The sequence below is a fragment of the Mus caroli genome, chromosome 15, assembly GCF_900094665.2.
Source record: "Mus caroli chromosome 15, CAROLI_EIJ_v1.1, whole genome shotgun sequence".
Taxonomy (NCBI): domain Eukaryota; kingdom Metazoa; phylum Chordata; class Mammalia; order Rodentia; family Muridae; genus Mus; species Mus caroli.
The window spans coordinates 70,727,478-70,745,302 of record NC_034584.1 but is presented as its reverse complement, the minus strand read 5'-3'; the positions used below and the strand labels follow the sequence as shown (position 1 = coordinate 70,745,302).

The 17,825-nt window shown below is 46.5% G+C and overlaps 1 protein-coding gene and 1 pseudogene across 2 annotated transcripts in view; one reads left to right on the top strand and one right to left on the bottom strand.

Annotated features, from left to right (window-relative positions):
- Positions 1–17,825, top strand: part of Arhgap39 (Rho GTPase activating protein 39) — an 89,830-nt gene that overhangs the window by 15,338 nt on the left and 56,667 nt on the right. The gene's annotated exons all lie outside the window — the stretch shown is intronic.
- LOC115029394 lies at positions 6,434–6,712 on the bottom strand (annotated as a pseudogene).

The following is a 17,825-nucleotide window of genomic DNA, read 5'->3' as shown; positions in this document are numbered from 1 at the left end:
ACTCAGAAATCCGCCTGCCTCTGCCTCCCGAGTGCTGGGATTAAAGGCGTGCGCCACCACGCCCGGCTCCTTCTAACCTTTTATTTGCAGGTTTTCAGGAATTTAATAATTCAATAACTTTTTCTTTTCCATTTGAGAGGAGGTTAAAGGGAATGGGATGGTTATGGACTAGGGAGATGATACATGCCTATAATCCCAATACTGGTTTGAGGCCAGCTGAGGCTACATAAACCCTATCTCAAAAATGGAGGCGGGGTCACAAATGTGGTTTCCTCAGGAGCACGTACTCTTGGAAGGACTTGAACCTTGCTTTGTCAGAGACGCTGTCAATGTGTGTAGAGTCTAGAAGGATATTTTAAAACAAACATTGCATATTACCATTGTAATCTGATTCATATATTCCACATGCCGTTCTGGGCATACATTAGGTATTATATCCTCTACTCTGAACAGGTTTTGTGGTTAGCGCTCCTGACCTATGGCTGTAAAAGGTTGTGACAGACTCAGGTCCCACAACTGATTAGAAGAACTTGTATTCAGGTTCAAGTGTCATGAGGCCAGAGCTTTCTGTTTCGACCACACTCATCTTTGAGCCACTTGTTCCCTCCCTGGCCCCGGGTATGAATGTATAATATGTGTCTAGAAAATTTCCTGGCTGCTGAGAAGTCTCTGTGAGGGGCTCGGCTCTCACCATGTCTCGGCTCTCACTATGTCTCCGTCCTTGCATTTGGAGGAGTGAACCTGTGCCCTGCTGGCAGACACAGTGGAGGAGGGCTGGACTGAGGTGTCCTCACTCACAGAGAACATGAATCGGAACAGAACTGGAGCTGAGGAGCACATAGCAGCTGGGGAAGAGGAGCTCTTCCTGAAAGAGAACACCCGGCAAAGCCCACAGTTACAGCTGTCCTCCGCGTGCAGGGAGCATGAAGGCAGCATGGAGCAGGACTCCACCAGCGTGCTAATGGGGAGTGTAGAGTTTGAACTCCATAGATGATGTTCTCATCTCTGTGTGTGTCAGTGTGTGTGTGGGTAGGCCAGAGGTCAGTCTCATGTCATCCCTCAGTTGCCTGATCATGTTAGGCTGGCCGGCCCATGAATCCCAGAGATTTGCCTGTCTCCCATCTCTTTAGGGCTGGAATTACATGCACATGATACCATACCTTTGTTTTTTAATTTTCTTTTCTTTTCTTTTTTTGGTTTTTTGGTTTTTCGAGACAGGGTTTCTCTGTGTAGCCCTGGCTGTCCTGGAACTCACTCTGTAGACCAGGCTGGCCTCGAACTCAGAAATCTGCCTGCCGCTGCCTCCCAAGTGCTAGGAATAAAGGCGTGCGCCACCATCGCCTGGCTAATTTTCTTTTCAAGAACGTTTTATTATGTGTATGGATTTTTTTTTCTGAGTGCATGCCTGATGCCTGTGGAAGCCAGAGGAGGGCATTGGATCCTCTTGAAACAAGTCGCAAAAGGCTGTGAGCTGTGTGAGTGCTGAGAATCAAACCTGAGCTCTTAACAGCTGAGCCATCTCTCCAGCTCATTTTTCAAATATGAGTTTTAAGGTGCAAATTCAAGTCTTCATTTTTTGCATGACAAAGTTCTTTATCTCCTGAAAAAGGTTAAAGGGAAGGTGTTATGCGTGGCACATAAGGGAAAGGAAGGAGTAGTCCACCCTGGATAACAGGGTGGAGGGAATAATCTGAGGTTGGTAATGGGAGTGCAGATGTGCTCATCTGTGAGGTAAGGTGAGTAAGATGGGAAACTGCTGTTGGATCAGTGTCAGAGCTATTGATGATATGGAAGAGGAGATTTGGAGATATAAAGGAGAGGACAAAGCATGTTTGGGAATGTGTTTTGGAGAACACAGGATAGAAGTTATAGCTGGACAGTGAAGATATTTTTTCAGAATGCTTTCTGCAGAGGGGCAATAATTCCGAGAGAGAAAGAAATGGTAGTTGAGTAGAAGAGAGGATTGCGGAAGCTCCTGTGGGGACGGAGTAGGTGGCCACTTAGCCTGTGAGAGCTCGCAGTGAAGAGTAAGAAGAGGCAAAGAGGATCTTAAGATAGAAAGAATGCCTGGTGGTGATACACGCCTTTAACCCCAGTGCTTGGAGGACGGAAGCAGGCGGACCTCTTGAGTGTGAGGCCAGCCTGGCCTACAGAGAGAAACCCTGTCTTTAAAATAAAGCATGAAAAGGGCTGGGAAAGATACTCACGCAGCCCACACATGACTGATATTGGGGCTTGGAAGGGGACACAGACTGTTCAGTTCCTTTTTCTGTGGTTGTATTTAACTGCAGAGACAGAAAGGGGAACTCTGGCTGAGCCAAGGATGCTGTTCTGGCATGTAAGTATGCCAGGGATCCAAGGCACCATGAGGAAGAAGCCAGGAAGCTGGACACTGGGCTTCATTGTGTTGTCCAGGCTGGAGGGTCATATTTAGGAGGTTAGGATAAGTGGGGTTTTACTTGCATAGCTTTGGGGAGGTGAATGTAGGATGACATGGAGTGTTTGACCGGCCATGGTAGTGAAGGATCAATGGTGGTGGCAAGACCCCCCCCCCAACACACATACACACTTGATTTGTACTGTAGTTTGGATCTCTCTCTCCCTCTCCCTCTCCCTCTCCCTCTCCCTCTCCCTCTCCCTCTCCCTCTCCCTCTCCCTCTTCTCCTCCCTCTCCTCCCTCTCCTCCCTCTCCTCCCTCTCCCTCTCCCTCTCCCTCTCTCTCCCTCTCTCTCCCTGTCCCTCCCTCTCCCTCTCCCTCTCCCTCTCCCTCTCTCTCCCTCTCTCTCCCTCCCTCCCTCCCTCTCCCCCCATTCTTTCACTCTGTAGTTCTGGCTGACCTAGAACTCACTATATAAACCAACCTGGCCTCAAATTCACAGCTCCACTTGCCTTTGCCTCCCCTGATTGCTGGAATTAAAGGTCTGGACTTTCATGCTCAGCCCTGCAGTTTGGGTCTTGAATGTCCTACAAGGGCTCTTGTGTAAAGGCTTGATCCTCACAGTGGCATTATTGGAACGGGAGACCTTTAACAAGTAAGATCCTTATGTATCGAAAGGGGATTGCAGGACTGTGACTCATCTTCAGATGTCTGGCTTCTGGTAGGAACAGGTTGCTCTGACACACATCCTACTATTGCCTTCTGGCATCCCCACTGGAGGCTCAAAGCAATAGCCCATCTTTCTAGAATGGTACACAAACCCCCTTTGCCCCCTGGGTGAGCAGCTCTGGTTGGCCTGGAACTTGCTACATAGACTAGGCTGGCCTCAGACTCACGGAGATCTAGCCCCTCTGCCTTGTGAGTGCTGCTGTGATTAAAGGCATGCACTACCATGCCTGGCTTCCTCTTGTTCTTTAAATCTTTGTGTGTTTGAGTATGGGCACATGCACACAGTGAGTATGCTGAGGTCAGGAAAACTCTGGTGGTCTTCCATGCTTTGCACCTTGTTTTTGAGACAGGGTCTTTTGTTCACTCTGTACACATCAGGTTAACTAGCCCATTCAGTGTTGGAGAATCTCCTGTCTGCTTCCCATCTGGAGTCTGGATCACTGGAACTAAAGATGTATGCTACTGCATCCAGATTTCTATGGGTTCTGAGGTTCTGAACTCAAGTTCTCATGCCTGTGTGGCTTGCACTTTACCCACTGAGTCATCTCCCCAACCCTCAATAATTCTCTGTCCTATAAGGTAATGATGATTGGATAGTTCATTATAGTGATGGAAAGCTAAAACTTACTCATGTTCTAAAGGTGCTGCTGAGAGCTCCTGCAGCTCCACAGATGAGGTATGGTACACGTGGTAGGCCATTGTCATTTCAGGGTCTCTGAAGAGTAGAGGATCCTGATCCCAAGGTGCTACTGGCATACGTCTCATTGCAGATGTGTTGCAGGGTCTTAGGCAGTAAAGGGTGCCAGTCTTCCTGTGTCTGGACACAAAGGCAGGTTGGTTGGGTGTGGAACGTGAATTAAGAGCTGCGTTTTCTCTTGGAGCTGTGTATGGGTTTCCATGTTTCTCAGAAGGAGCTGTCATGGAAAGGTTGCACGGTGGACCCTTGACATGTGTGGGTTTGCACGTTCACACCCATTCATACCAAAACATAATATGGTAGAAAGAAGGTTTGAAAGCCCAAGTGAGCCAGGCATGGTGGCACACACCCTTATCCCAGTACTCAGGCAGAGGCAAGTGGATCTCTGTGAGTTGAAGGCCAACCTAGTCCACACAGTGAGTTCCAGGTCAGTGAGTGGTATATAGTGAGACCCTGCCAGAGAGAGACAGACAGAGACAGACACACACACACATAAATCTCCCCAAAATAAAAAAACCTGAGTGTTGGGACACTTGGGGGATTATTTTACTTTTTTGTTTTTGAGACGCGGTCTTTTCTATTATGTAGCCTTGGTTGTCCTGGAACTCACTGTGTAGACCAGGCTGGCCTAGAATTCACAGATACCCACTTGCTTCTGCCTCTGGCGTGATATGATTAAAGGTGTTCACACCACGAGCTAGCAGGACATTCATATGCATATTTAAGGAATGCTACTGTTACATATGACGATCTGTATATAGACTGTTTCCTGATTTTTTTTTTTTTTATGGAATCCTCATCCATGGCAGACTCTGCTGCTTTGTGGGATGATTGGTTATTTCCATTTTCTTTTTCCTTTCTGAGTAGATAAAGCTTAAGAGATGTATGAATTATTCAGAAGGATGTGGGCTGAGAAAGGGAAGGAATTGCTGTTTTGAGTGTGGTAACAAAACTGGGAGGAAGTCCTGGGAGTGGTCTGTAGAAAGATGAACCAGAGGTAGCTGGGAAAGTTCTAGAGAAAGGCGAAGGGGTGAGGGACCGCCAGTCACAGTGGGCAGGCGCACACTCTGTGGTTGTGCGTTTGCTCTTCCTCTGGCCTGTACTCTGGCTTGCCCTACAGCTTGGAGGCTGAGGTCAGCCTTTGACTCCGATAAAGGGGCAATTTGCTGGCTTCCAGGGATAGTGCCCCCCACCCCCACCCCCTAGTCCAGTCATCACATGAGGGATGCAGACAGACTGGTCGGGGAAGTGCTGATTCTCCCATCAGCCCTTGTTGATAGTTTAAATTGTATCATGCAGCTCCTGCTTAGAATGCTTTGGTGGCTTTTTTCATAGGATAAAATTTGCAATCTTGTTTTTTAAAAAGATTTATTTCATCTGTGTTCTGATGTTGTACTTGCATATATGTCTGTGTACCACATGTGTGCATTGCCCTTGAAGGTTAGAAGAGGGCCTGAATTCCCCTAGAACTAGAGTTACAATAAGTTGTGAGCTGCCATGTGGGTTCTGGTAATCAAACCTGGATCCTCTGGCAGAGTGGCTGTGGAGCCATCTTTCCAGCCCCCGACTTTATAATCTTAGCGTTCCCTCCAAGGCTTCTAAGCTCTGTGGTAGCACTTGGGTACAACCCTTCTTCCCTCCCCAGGTACTGGTCTCCCCCTCCTTCAGAGTCTGACCATCTTCTCAGTCAGGGTCGTAGTCTGGAGCTGAGGTTGGTCCTTACTGAATTCAGTGCAAATCTTTTCCTGCTGTGCTTCTCAAAAGGACACACTCCTTTAGATAGATATATATGCAGAGTTTGTAATTATCTATTTACCTCTTATTGTCTCTATCTTATTTAAAGGGCACAGGTCACACTGGTTTTATTCACCACTCTCTGCTCAGAGCCTGGTATGAGGACAACAAATTTTTATTGAAAATCTCTTTGTTCTTATTGTATATGTGTGGGTGTTTTACTTGCATGTGGTATGTGCACCGTGAGAATGCCACGTCCTGGAGGCCAGCAGGGGCATTGGTGCCTCTGGAGCGGGAGTTAAAGCCAGTTAGTTATAGTTAGCCACCACGTGAACGCTGGAAGCCAGACTCGGGTCCTCTACAGGAGCAAGTGTTCTTAGCCCTGAGCCATCTCTCCAGCCCCCACAAGAAATATTTTTTACATGAATTAATAAATGCATAAGTAGAAAAATACTGGGGAATTTGATGAGCTACTGAAAATTTAAGAGGTACCACTAACCACTGCTCTATATAATCAATACCCTATTATAACACGGTCACTCTGGATTAAAAAAAAAAAAACAACAGGAAAGAGAGGGAGAGTGGAAAAGGAGAGGAGGAGGGAGAGGGATAGCACGGGTGTGTCTGAGATTTATGTTTCAAGAATGCCCTAAGTGGGCACAAACTTAGAGATTGGATGTTCTGCTTGGCATTGGAAAGGCCAGCGCATTATATTCACAGAGCAAAGTTTTCTCCATCACTTTTTTTTCTTACTACTACAGTATTTATTTGTTTTCTGTCAAACCTGAGCCAAGCGTTTTCCCCAGCCTTCTTGGGGAGGTACAGGAAAAGGACCATACAGGGCAGACGAGACACGAAAGAACCATCCGTGAGAGCTGGAAGTAGAGACAGCTGCATCACATGGCGAAGAGCCCCATGGCTTCCGAGAGAGCAAAGCCTAGAATCGCGTAGAAGAGTTGTTGCTTCAGAGAAGGGTTCCTAGCCAATGATGAGACTCCCAAAACCAGTCCCGATCCCTGCCCCAGAGCCAGCCACCCCATCAACTGTAGCAGCCCCAGCTCCAATGAACTTGGCAACTGTGTCGCTGTCCTTTGAAATGGCCCTGGTTTGGAAGCTGCGGCTAGGGATAAGTGAGGTCAGAGGCCGCAGGACCGCCAAGCCACTGAGGCTCTCATCTGTTGGCATCTGTGGTTGCGCTCTCATCTGTTGGCATCTGTGGTTGCGTCAACTCCACTGCAGACAGCAGCTGAGATGAGGGAGTGGGACGAACTTGGAGCCGGCATACATTTTCAGGGGTGAGGGGCCAAGGCAGGAAAGCTGCTACCAGGGGAGAGAAGTCAGAGAGCCTCCCCTCACTTTTTAAAAACAATTTTTATTAATTACGTGTGTCTGAGGCCAGAAGAGGGCATTGGACCTCCTGGGGCTGGAGTTCCAGTTAGCTGTGAGCTGCTGGGCAGGAGTGCTGGAATGGTGGATCTCTTGCCCCGCCCCTGCCCCCCATTGGTTTGTCTGGTTGTCACCAGGAGCCCTGGTGTTGTCTTCCTGCTTGGTGTTCACCAAGGGTCTTGTACCTTTAGCCTTGATGATCAGACTTGGAAGAACGTTTACTTTATCCTTTGTTTAGGAGGGAAATTAACTTAAGTAAAGTTGCTGCTTGTGCCCCGAAGCTCTGACTATGTTTTCCTGTGTATTTGTGCAGTTTTTTTGTTTTTTGTTTTTTGTTTTGCTGCCTACATGCTTAGGGATCTTCCTAAGCATTCTGGTTTCATCTGTGGCTGACTCTGAGCTCAGAGTTGTTCCCTTAGGACTGGAAGTCTGGAAGTGCCTCAGAGACGGAGAACTGGGCCTCTCTTTGCGGCTTTCCTGTTTTAGAGGCCCTAGTCCTGGGCCTGTGAGATGGCTCAGCAGAAAAAGGTACACTTTCCACCAAGCCTGATGACCTGTGTGGTGGAAAGAGAGAACTGGTTCCTACAAGATTGTCTCTGTCCCCCTGACCTCACAATTAATATAAAAATACCCCTAGTTCTCTGCTGCCTGTATTCAGTGAACTCCTTGGAAGCCAAGTGCTACCATAGTCCTGACAGCTCTGACTTCCTACCAGCATGGCATGGCTCTTAGATTTTTAGGTCAGCTTCTCCAGCAGCAACGTTAGCTATAGATTCACTGAGAAGGAAGAGGCCAGCCCTGGTTTTCTGAGTCTCTCTGGTGGTAGGCATTTTGGTGGGTGGAGGTAGGAATGTGATTCAGAGCAGACCAGTTCTGGGCTTATGGTGGGAGGAGTTAGGTTGGGTAGTGCCCTTCGAAGGGGCTCCTGCCTTTGATGTAGCAGCTCTTTCTGAGCAGATAAGTTCAAGTATCACACTAGGCCTGATACTTACTTTCTAGCTTCCTGTAGGTTCTGTGAGCTCCTGCTAATGTGCTTTCTGGTTTTGTTGTTGCTGTTATACTTTTTATATAAGCATTTTCTATATTTTGATTTGCATATTTGTTTATGAGTGTCTGCCTGCATGTATGTATGTGCACTGCATTCGTGACTGGTGCAGTAGAGGTCAGGAGAGGGTAGTGTGTACTCCAGTACTACAGCCGCAGACAGCTGCTGTGTTGCTTGCAGTAGACCCGGCTCTTCTAGAAGGGCAGCAGTACCCTCAACACTGAGCTTTTTCTCCTGCTCTTGTTTTAGTTTTTGAGACAGTCTTTGTATCCCAGGCTAACCTACAGCTTAATATATAGCCTAGGCTAGCCCTGCACTTTGATGATCCTCTTGCCTCAGCCTCCTGAGTACTGTATTACAGCTGTGAGCCACTTAAGGTGGCTTTGTAATTCCTTTCGCCTTGATTTCCACCTGTCTGTAAGTGGGTTTTCACTTTAGCCATACACAAAAATCACTCAGAAAAACTAAAAAAATTAACCACTCTGGGGGAAAGACACAAGAGCTCAGCCTCACAGCTGTACTGATGTAGTGTCAGAGAGTTGATGTCATCCTCCTAGTGTCCCTGCTGTGCAGGTGTCCCGTGCTGGACCATCCATTCATTGCAGGTAGCCACTGAGTGAGGTGACAGTTTTAAAGCTGTAAGTGTGAAAACTTAACTTTTTGTACTTTGCGCTCACATAGCAGCTTACCCTGGCCAACCCGTGGGGGTGTGTCCTGTTGTGGTTTGGGTCTCACCTTGTCTCTTCTTCCTGATCCCGCCATCTCCTCCGACACAAGGCTCTTACACCTGGGGCTGCTTTCTCCTTTCTGCTGGTTCCTCAAGGACAACCATTTTCATGGATTCTATTTTATGCTTCGTTGAGCTGCAGTGGCCTCCTATTGGGATAAAGAAAGTTCTATCTACATCACTGCTCCTCCTGTCCCCTTCCCTAGGCGGCCCTTCACAGACCTGGAGTGCTTACATGGGTGGCCTGGGAAGGTGGCCTTCTTGGTGAGTTTTCTAAGACTCTTATCTGCTGTGCCTCCCCAAAGCTGCCTCTCTTTTCCATCAGACTTGCTGCAGATCACTTAGCCTTGCAGAAACAGTGTCCAGGACAGAGAAGGCTGCGTGCTACAGAGTAGGCAGCTTCCTACTTCCTTCTCATGTATTTAACTCTTTGCCAGATCTCATTAGCTCCAAGCCACAAAGCAGAGTGAAGTGACAAAGGCTGGCTTCTTCCTCCTTTTCTCCCTACTGAGGAACCTTGAATAGCTAAAGGCCTCCTGTTCTCTGCTTTGGGTGACATCCTTGATCTTTTTTTTTTTTTTTTTTTTTTTTTAGATTTATTTATATTTATGTGAGTACACAGTAGCTGTCTTCAGACACACATCAGAAGAGTGCATTGGATCCCAACACAGATGACATAGTGAACGACCATGTAGTTACTGGGAATTGAACTCAGGACCTCTGGAAGAGCTGTCAGTGCTCTTAACTGCTGAGCCATCTCTCCAGCCTGACTTCCTTGATCTTTTAGCATGCAACCTTGCCTTGGATTTCAGGGATCCCCAAAGGGTGCTGTGGTATTTTTCTTGTCTTCCTTCATATTTGTGTGTGTGTGTGTGTAACGCATGCACGTGTGTGCATGTATGGGAGGTATGCTCACCTGTACATGTGTATGTGGAGGACAGAAATCTGTGTTGGTGGTCTTTATTTATTCTGTCCACCTTTTAAAAAATGTTTTAAATTGTTATTTTGGGAATGTGTACACATATTGTGTGTGTGTACACGCGTGCGAGTATACGTGTGTGCCATGGCACCTGTGTTGAGGTTAGAATACAACTTGCAAGAGTTGGTGCTCTCCTACCTTGCAGGTCCTTCCAGGCGTGGTAGTAATGCCTCTACCCACTCAGCTGTCTCACTGTAACACTCCCCTCCCCCGCCTCACGTTTTGAGACAGACTCTCTCAGTGAATCTGGAGCTTATTGTTTTGGCTAGACTGGCTCCAGCAGGCCCTCAGGATCTGCCTGTCTCCATCTACCTGAGGTTACAGGCCTGTGCCACTGCATCTGACTTTTATGTGGATTCTGAGAACCTAAACTCAGGTCGTCATGCTCATTGTTTTGATAATTGTGTTCCTGAAGAGATATAAGCAGTACTCTTTCTAGCACACAAAATACCATTCCACCAAAGTCCATCCCGGGGAACCATTGGATCTGTTGAATTACTTTGCTTAGGTTGAGGGCTTCTTACAGGAGTGTGGGGAGCAGCACGGTGGCTGCACGGGGAGATCGCTCACCACTTGGATGGTGCTTCTCCATACTGGTATAGATGGTGCACCCGTTTCTTTCCATTAGCTTTCTTCAGCTCTTCTATACTTTAGCTCTTCCTGAGACATTGTAATTAGGACAAGACTTCATACAAATGGCTACCCGTGGGGATGGGATCTCAGGTGGGGTCCAAGGACCCTTATTACTGTCTGTTTTGAGGGAATGTTAACTAGCTCTTACAGGTGTTAACTAGCACCTGACAGAGGTGGAAGACCACATGCTACAACCCTTGGGTTGTAGATGCTCACCCACTGAGCATCTCCCACCTTCACTTCTCTCCTGGTTGCAGCCTGGCTCTTTAGCTGTGCTGGCCTCTGTGGGCGGCTGTTCTGTGTAGTCTAAGGAGCTGGGATTCACTTAGAGTGAACAACTGGCCCAGGAACCTCCAGCCCTTCTTCTGAAAGCACATCTGGGTTTGGGAACAATTTTACTTACAGGACAAATCACATGCTTCTTTCATGTCTTAGAACTTTTCTTTGCTGTGATAAAACACCATGACCAAGACAACTTATAAAGAAAGGGTTTAATTTGACACATGGTTTCAGAGGACTAAGAGTCCATAGTAGCAGAGTTGAAGGAACAGCTGAGCACTCTTTTTTTAATTCTTCTCTCATACATTAGAACATCCTAATCTTGAGGCAGGGAGCAAGGACTAGGAATCTCAGGAGCCCTCTGAAACCTCAAGGCCCACCCCCAGAAACACATTTCCTCCAACAAGGCTACACCTCCTTACCTTTTCCAGACAGTTCCACCAACTAGAGGCCAAATATTAAAACAGATGAGCCTAGAGCTGGGTAGTGGTGTGCGTACCTTTAATCTCAGCACTTCTGAGGCAGAGGCAGGCAGATCTCTTGAGTTCGAGAGCAGCTTGGTCTACATAATGAGTTCCAGGACAGCCAGGGTAGAGAGAGCCTGGAAGAGCAGGAGATGCTCTCAACCACTGAGCCATCTCTCCAACCTCATCTTTTCACTTTTTGTTTGTTTGTTAATTTGTTTTTTGAAACAGGGTTCTCTGTGTAGCCTTGGCTTTCCTAGAACTCACACTATAGACCTCGAACTCACAGAGATCTGTTTTCCTCTGTCTCCCCAGTGCTGGAATTAGAGGCTAGTGCCACTACCAGTGGTATCTTTTTATTTTCTTAATGGTGCATTTTGAAGTATAAAATTTTAAATTTCGACTAATTTTACATTTTTTTCTCATATGTCTTGGGTGTTGCAACTTGAGAAATCTCGGTCCTTTCTAACTTCTTGAGTACTGGTTTAACAACTTCGTGGTCACTGGTGTCTTTGAAAGAGCAGAGCTCATGGTCCAGGATGTAAAGGTTGCAGCAACATCAGAAGGGGCAAGATTGGCCCTATGGTGGCCACAGGGTCCTGTTGGCAGAGGATGAAGGAACTACATCTCTGTACTCCTGCTTTTAAATGGAGAAGTGTTTAAATAGGAATTGAGGAAGGACAGGAATAATTGATAGAATATCCCGGAGGAAGACATTTGCATAAGAGTTCTTCTGGCTGTTGTAAGAGGTTGCCACAGATTTAAACAGCACAATTTGTCCCTTTTGTTCTGAAGGCTGCTGTGGCTCTGTGTGTGTTTAGCTCCTGTGAGAGATTGGGTATGCAGCTGAGTGTGCCCTGTGGCTCACAGCAGGACTAAGGAGGCCGGTGCTCAGCATTACATTCCTAAGGCTAAGGTTGTGGGTCAATGCCCACATTGGTGTGTGTGAATGTGCACAAGCTAGGGCAGTCAGTGAGGACCTGGCTGCAACTAATGCACCAGGCTCCTTATCTTGGGCATACTTCTGGGCCTCTCAAATTCCTATAAAGCCAGCCCTTCTATGGAGGCACTAGGTTGGACCCAGAATAACATCTCTTTGCTGGCTTATTTCTTGAAGATAACCCTCAAATTCTCTCCTTGGGCTTTGCTTTCAAAGGTCAAGTCTAAGCTGGACAGCAAGAGATGTGTGGGTACATGACTGGCCAAGGGCCAATGTCATAGAGCAATGAGCCAGGGCTAGTATGGGACAGTGTACAATATAGACAGTGGTCATGGGGAACGTGGTGAAAACAGAACAGAGGATGACCATGGGGTGTGAGAGGAGCAGCTTGGGAAGGGTCTGAATGGCGTTCCCACAGATGCACAGAGACAACTGCTGAGTGTTCCAATGGGCCTCCTCAGTGAAGACTTGGGTGTGTGTCTGGCCACAGGGCAAAGATTCAGATAGGCATGCTCATGGATGGAGATTTTATATGTGTGTATATATGATATGGATACACACACACATATAGTGTATTTTTACTTAATTACATTTCAATTTAGGATGAGTTTATAGGGATATAAACTCATCATAGGTCAAGGAACAGCTCTTATCCTCAGATTGATGGAAACAAGAACATAACGTCTCAGGATGCTGAAGTTGATGATCCTCTAAAGTGAAAATAATCTGATCCCAGTAGCATCTTGAGGATGCTCGTCTCTCCCAGTGTGCGTAGGAGGGCGTGGGGAGGATGCCACTCCTTACTGCAATGGTGCAGTGGTTTGTTTTCTTCCCCAGTTTCCCAGTCCTCGTGGCAGTGGTCTTTGTAAGTGTGCTATGAGGATCCCAGCAGCCACAGATGGAATGACAGCTTGTTGGAGCTTGTCAGTAGTTAGCAAAATCCTGCAACCAGGGACCTAATGAGACACAGAGTCTTTGGTCTGCATTTTGTCAGAAAAGATTTTTATATTTTCTGCATGGCACTTGAAATAAATGCTGTAGAGAACAAATGTTAAGGTATTTCTTCAATTTCAGTGATTAATTTTTGAAAATCATTCACTTTGTTCTTTTTTCTTTTGTTCTTCCTCTCATCTGTCCTTTCCTTCTCTTCTCTTCTCTTCTCTTCTCTTCTCTTCTCTTCTCTTCTCTTCTCTTCTCTTCCTTCCTTCCTCCCTTCTTTCCATCCATCCTTCTTTCTGTCCTTCCATCCATCCTTTCTTTCTTTTTTTCTTCTATCCTTCTTCCTAAGATAGTTTTGATGTATCCTAGGTTAGCCTCAAATTCACTAACTTGATAGGTTTTGTACCAACAGATTAAACGTCTGTTTATGATTGAGAAAAACCATGAAGTAACTGGAAAAAAAAACTATCAAGAACACAGCAAAGACAGTTAATAAGATGGGTCATGACAGACAGGTTGATTGAGGTATGGAGGATTGAATGTCATTCACTCAGGTAGATGTAGGAAAATTGAGTTTGAAACCAGCTTGGGCTACCTACCAAGACTCAATCACAAAAGAAAATGAAACACTTGATTTTACTCCTGGAAGAAGGAAGTAGAACAGACATAGGAGAGTAGAATATTTAAAGAGCTGTTAGCTGAAGAAAGTTATGGAACTGATAAAAGATTCATATTTATATCTGATGGGGATACAGTTTATAGTTTCTTTATCCTTGGTGACACATATCAAGACCCTTACAGATGCCTAAAGCTGTGGATAGTATCAACCCTACACACAGTGGCTTTCCACATTCACATACACACACACACACACACACACCCCTAAAGCTTTTCTATCTTTTTTTAAGATTTATTTAATTATTATATGTAAGTACACTATAGCTGTCTTCAGATACTCCAGAAGAGGGAGTCAGATCTCATTATAGATGGTTGTGAGCCACCATGTAGTTGCTGGGAATTGAACTCAGGACCTTCAGAAGAGCAGTCAGTGTTCTTAACCACTGAGCCATTTCTCCAGCCCCAAACTTTTCCATCTTAACAGGCACATATATTGTAGTCATAATTTCTGCAATTTGAGATGAACAGGAAAACTAATACAGACTTCTTTTTCCTTCTTTACAATTTCACAAATAGAAGATTAATTTTTACTATATAGTGTAACAATCCCAGCATTTGAGTTCCTGTTTTGTTGAATTTTTATCTTTTCATTTAAAGAACATATTTTATAATTTCTTCGATCGTCTGGATTGCTAGCTTTCCTGTTCCTGCTTTGTGGCCTTTGTAGGTTTGTTTCTGCTGCACAGTGTCCCGGAGCTGATGGTACGGTCTATGCAAGTGTGCTCATTAGCTGGTCCTTACAGTCTGCCTGAGTCACTGTCCCTTTTATTTAATGCTGAAGAATAAATCTTATGATCTCCGGAGACATGGCGGCTGCAGGAGCTATAGCTGCCTTCAGAGCATGGCGGCGGCTGCAGAAGCTGTAGCTGCCTTCAGAGCATCTGCAGGGCAATTAGTTTTTCCTGCATACTGCTGGCGTATATAGTCATTGCACCTATAAGATGTAAATTTTAATTATCCCAGTAACAAGCACTACAAACAGTTGAACATGCCCAGTTATTGCCCAGCCCACGTATCCTCTGAGAACCACATTCTCATTGGAACTTGTAGCTCCTGCATAGTTTTATGCTCCTACACAAGAAACACATAAGTGGGCATGCTTATGTTTTCAGGTTGTGGTGGGATAGTTAAAGGAACTCTAGAAACAGGTGTCACCAATGCTATCAAGAGAGGACCGCCGGGCGATGGTGGCACATGCCTTTAATCCCAGCACTTGGGAGGCTTAGGCAGGCGGATTTCTGAGTTTGAGGCCAGCCTGGTCTACCGAGTGACAGCCAGGACTACACAGAGAAACCCTGTCTCAAACAAACAAACAAACAAACAAAAACAAAAACAAAAAAAAAGAGAGGACCAAGCTAAAGTCAGAAAGGACTCTGGCCCAATGGTGGCCACAGACACTGCACTCTTGTTATTGGTGATAGTGCACATTCACATTCATAGGACTCATTGAATGGTGCACTTAAAATGAATGGGTTTTAAGTTATGCACATAATATGTCAGTAAAATCTTTTTAAAAGAAGCTTACCAAAATGTGGTTGGCTAGAAGGGTGTGAGGTGAGGGAGAGGCAGTGTTACTCTTTTGAAGAGAAAGGGTGAAAGCCATATCACCCACAGGCTTAGGCTCAAAGCATTGGCTTTCCTAAAGTAAATGCTGAAAGACAATTAGTCAAAGACCATTGGAAGCTTGGATGCTGTTCCTTGTACCTTGTATGGGCTCCAGCCCAGGTAGGGTGGCAGGCTGTGACTAAACTCTGTCAGCTAGGCCTTTTCCTCTGCAGTGGCGTCTCAGGGATCCAGCCAGCACCAAAAGAACCACAAGTCCTTAACTAGATCACGATGACACCCTCTGTGTCCTTAGGTAGAAGGAAAGGACCCTGTGCACTCAACCACTGCCACAGATCACCCCCTCTTCACACCGTCAGTGGGTTTTAGGTCCCAGTGTGTAAATAAATGTTGAGGGGTATACATTCCAGCCATACTGCATAGGAAGTGAAAAGCAAGACTTAAACAGCTCTGTAACTAGAATTCTGGAAAGAACTCAGAAAACAGAGGTCACCAGCAGTACACTGGGAATTGAAGTGTCAGCGGGTGTGATTGAGTCTAGCCACTGGAGACTAGCTGCAGCCAGCCTCCTTCACTCGATGCCTTTGTTCTTCTCTGCTTTGGTGGTGTCTTAATGTCTAGGAGGGATAGAGCTGCCTGAGGTCAGGAATGACCCTGAGTTCTTGAGCTTGCCTGTGCCTCTGGAGAGGAAGGAATGATAGGCTTGTGTGCCACTGCCCCAGTTTAGGAAGTACTAGGGATCAAATTCAGGGCTTTTGTTTGTGCTAAGCCAGCACTCTACCCACTGAACCACAAGCCCCACTTGTGGCCTCTATGAGAGAGTACCCATTGGCCCAGCTTGGTTCTGTGTCCAGTTGAAAGGGGACCACTCAGCTGCAGAGAGGGCACTGGAGAGGAAGGGGTTTCCAATGGAAGAAGGCAAGGCAGAGGGATGTATCAGAAGGACTCTGTGGGAGCACTAGAGCCTTCAGAACTGGAGGGCACACACACTGGGCTTTGGACATGGACCTTAGCCTTGTGAGCCTCAATTGCAAGGAAAGAGCATTTGCGAAGCCTTTGCTGGGTATTATGGAGTGAATCTGGAATGTTCCCTGTAGCCTTATGTTTTAATGCTTGATCCCTAGCTTGCAGAACCGTTTTAAAGGCTCTGGGGTACTTAGGAGATGGGGTATGGCTAATGGATGAGGCCACTAAGGCCTTTAAAGAGGGCTTGTGATGCTGGCCACAATCTCTTCTTCCTGGTCAGCCATCATGGGAAGAGCCTCTGCCCCATGCTCATATGCCATGCCTTCCTCAGCACTACAGATGGAAACCAGGAGTCAGAATGAATCTTCCTTATTCTGATAGAGATGAGAAGAGTAGTCAATACCTGGGACATTACACGGCCATAGTGGGTGTCTGATAACTGCAGCAGCTGGGGAAGACGATGGGTCACACGCTGAGCTGAGAGTACGTGAGGACACAGAGTCCATGCCACCGCTCCACTCCATTCATAAGAGCTCGCTCACTGGGGTCTGTCTTAGGGTGTTTTACATTTCCCAAATCACAATCCACTGAGGCAGTAACTCAAAGCAGGCAGGAACCTGGAGGCAGGAGCTGATGCCGAGGCCATGGGAGGGGTGCTGCTTACTGGCTTGCTCTCATGACTTTTTAGTCTGCTTTCTTATAGAACCCAGGACCACCACCCCAGCAGTGGCCTGACCCTCCCACATTAATCATTTAAAAAAAAAATCCCACAGGCTTGCCTACAGCTGGATCTTAGGAGGCATTTTCTCAATTGAGGTTCCTCCTCTCAGATGACTCTAGCCTGTGTTAAGTCCACATAAGCATTAGACAAGACAGGATAGTTACTGATTTACTGTGCCTTTTGTCCAATCTCAACGATGTATCATATCTAGTATACATTTCCTACAGGAAGTCTCATCTTGAAGGCTGGTGCACCTGAGTAATAGAGTCTGTCTGTCCAGCAAGTGGTGTAAGCAGTGGTATAGCTTGTCATGGGGGCTCTCTGTGACTGTACGTTTGTTTGCAGAGGGAGTAGTTGGGCACAGTGATTCATGCTTTTAATCCCAGTACTTGGGAGGCAGAGGCAGGGAGATCTGTAAGTTCCCGGCCAGCCTAGTCTACATAGCAAGTTCCAGGATAGCCAGGACTGTATATAGAAAGGCCCTGCCTCAGAAAGAAAAAGATGAGAGAGAGGGGGGTTGAGGGGAGAAATAGCTGCTTTCCTGGTAACAAGAAGTCTAAGCTCCCTCAGCATTGGCAGCAGAGACACCAGGAGCTGTGCAGAGCTTGAGGTTGTCTCACCAGCTATCAGATCCTCATATTGGTGGACCCTGTTCTTGGGACTCCCGAGTTCTTAGGGACTCCCAGGCTGCTGTGTCTGCTTTACACTGCTGCTGCTTTTGGGGTACAGTACTTCTTTTTCATTTGCCTTGTTTTCCATACTAGCATATAACTGCTTCAGACCCTGTCTTCTCAGTTTTCTGTCAGCTTCTCTGTGAAGTCTTATTTGTAGTCTTCTTTTTGGCCCAGTCATTCTCTTTGTCTTTGAGTCAGGAGGGAGCCTGGTGGGGCAGCGTCAGTCTCTGGCTTTGCTGGGAGCATGCTCTCCACCCTGGCATGTGCTCAGTTTCAGAAGTGCTCCAGAGCTGC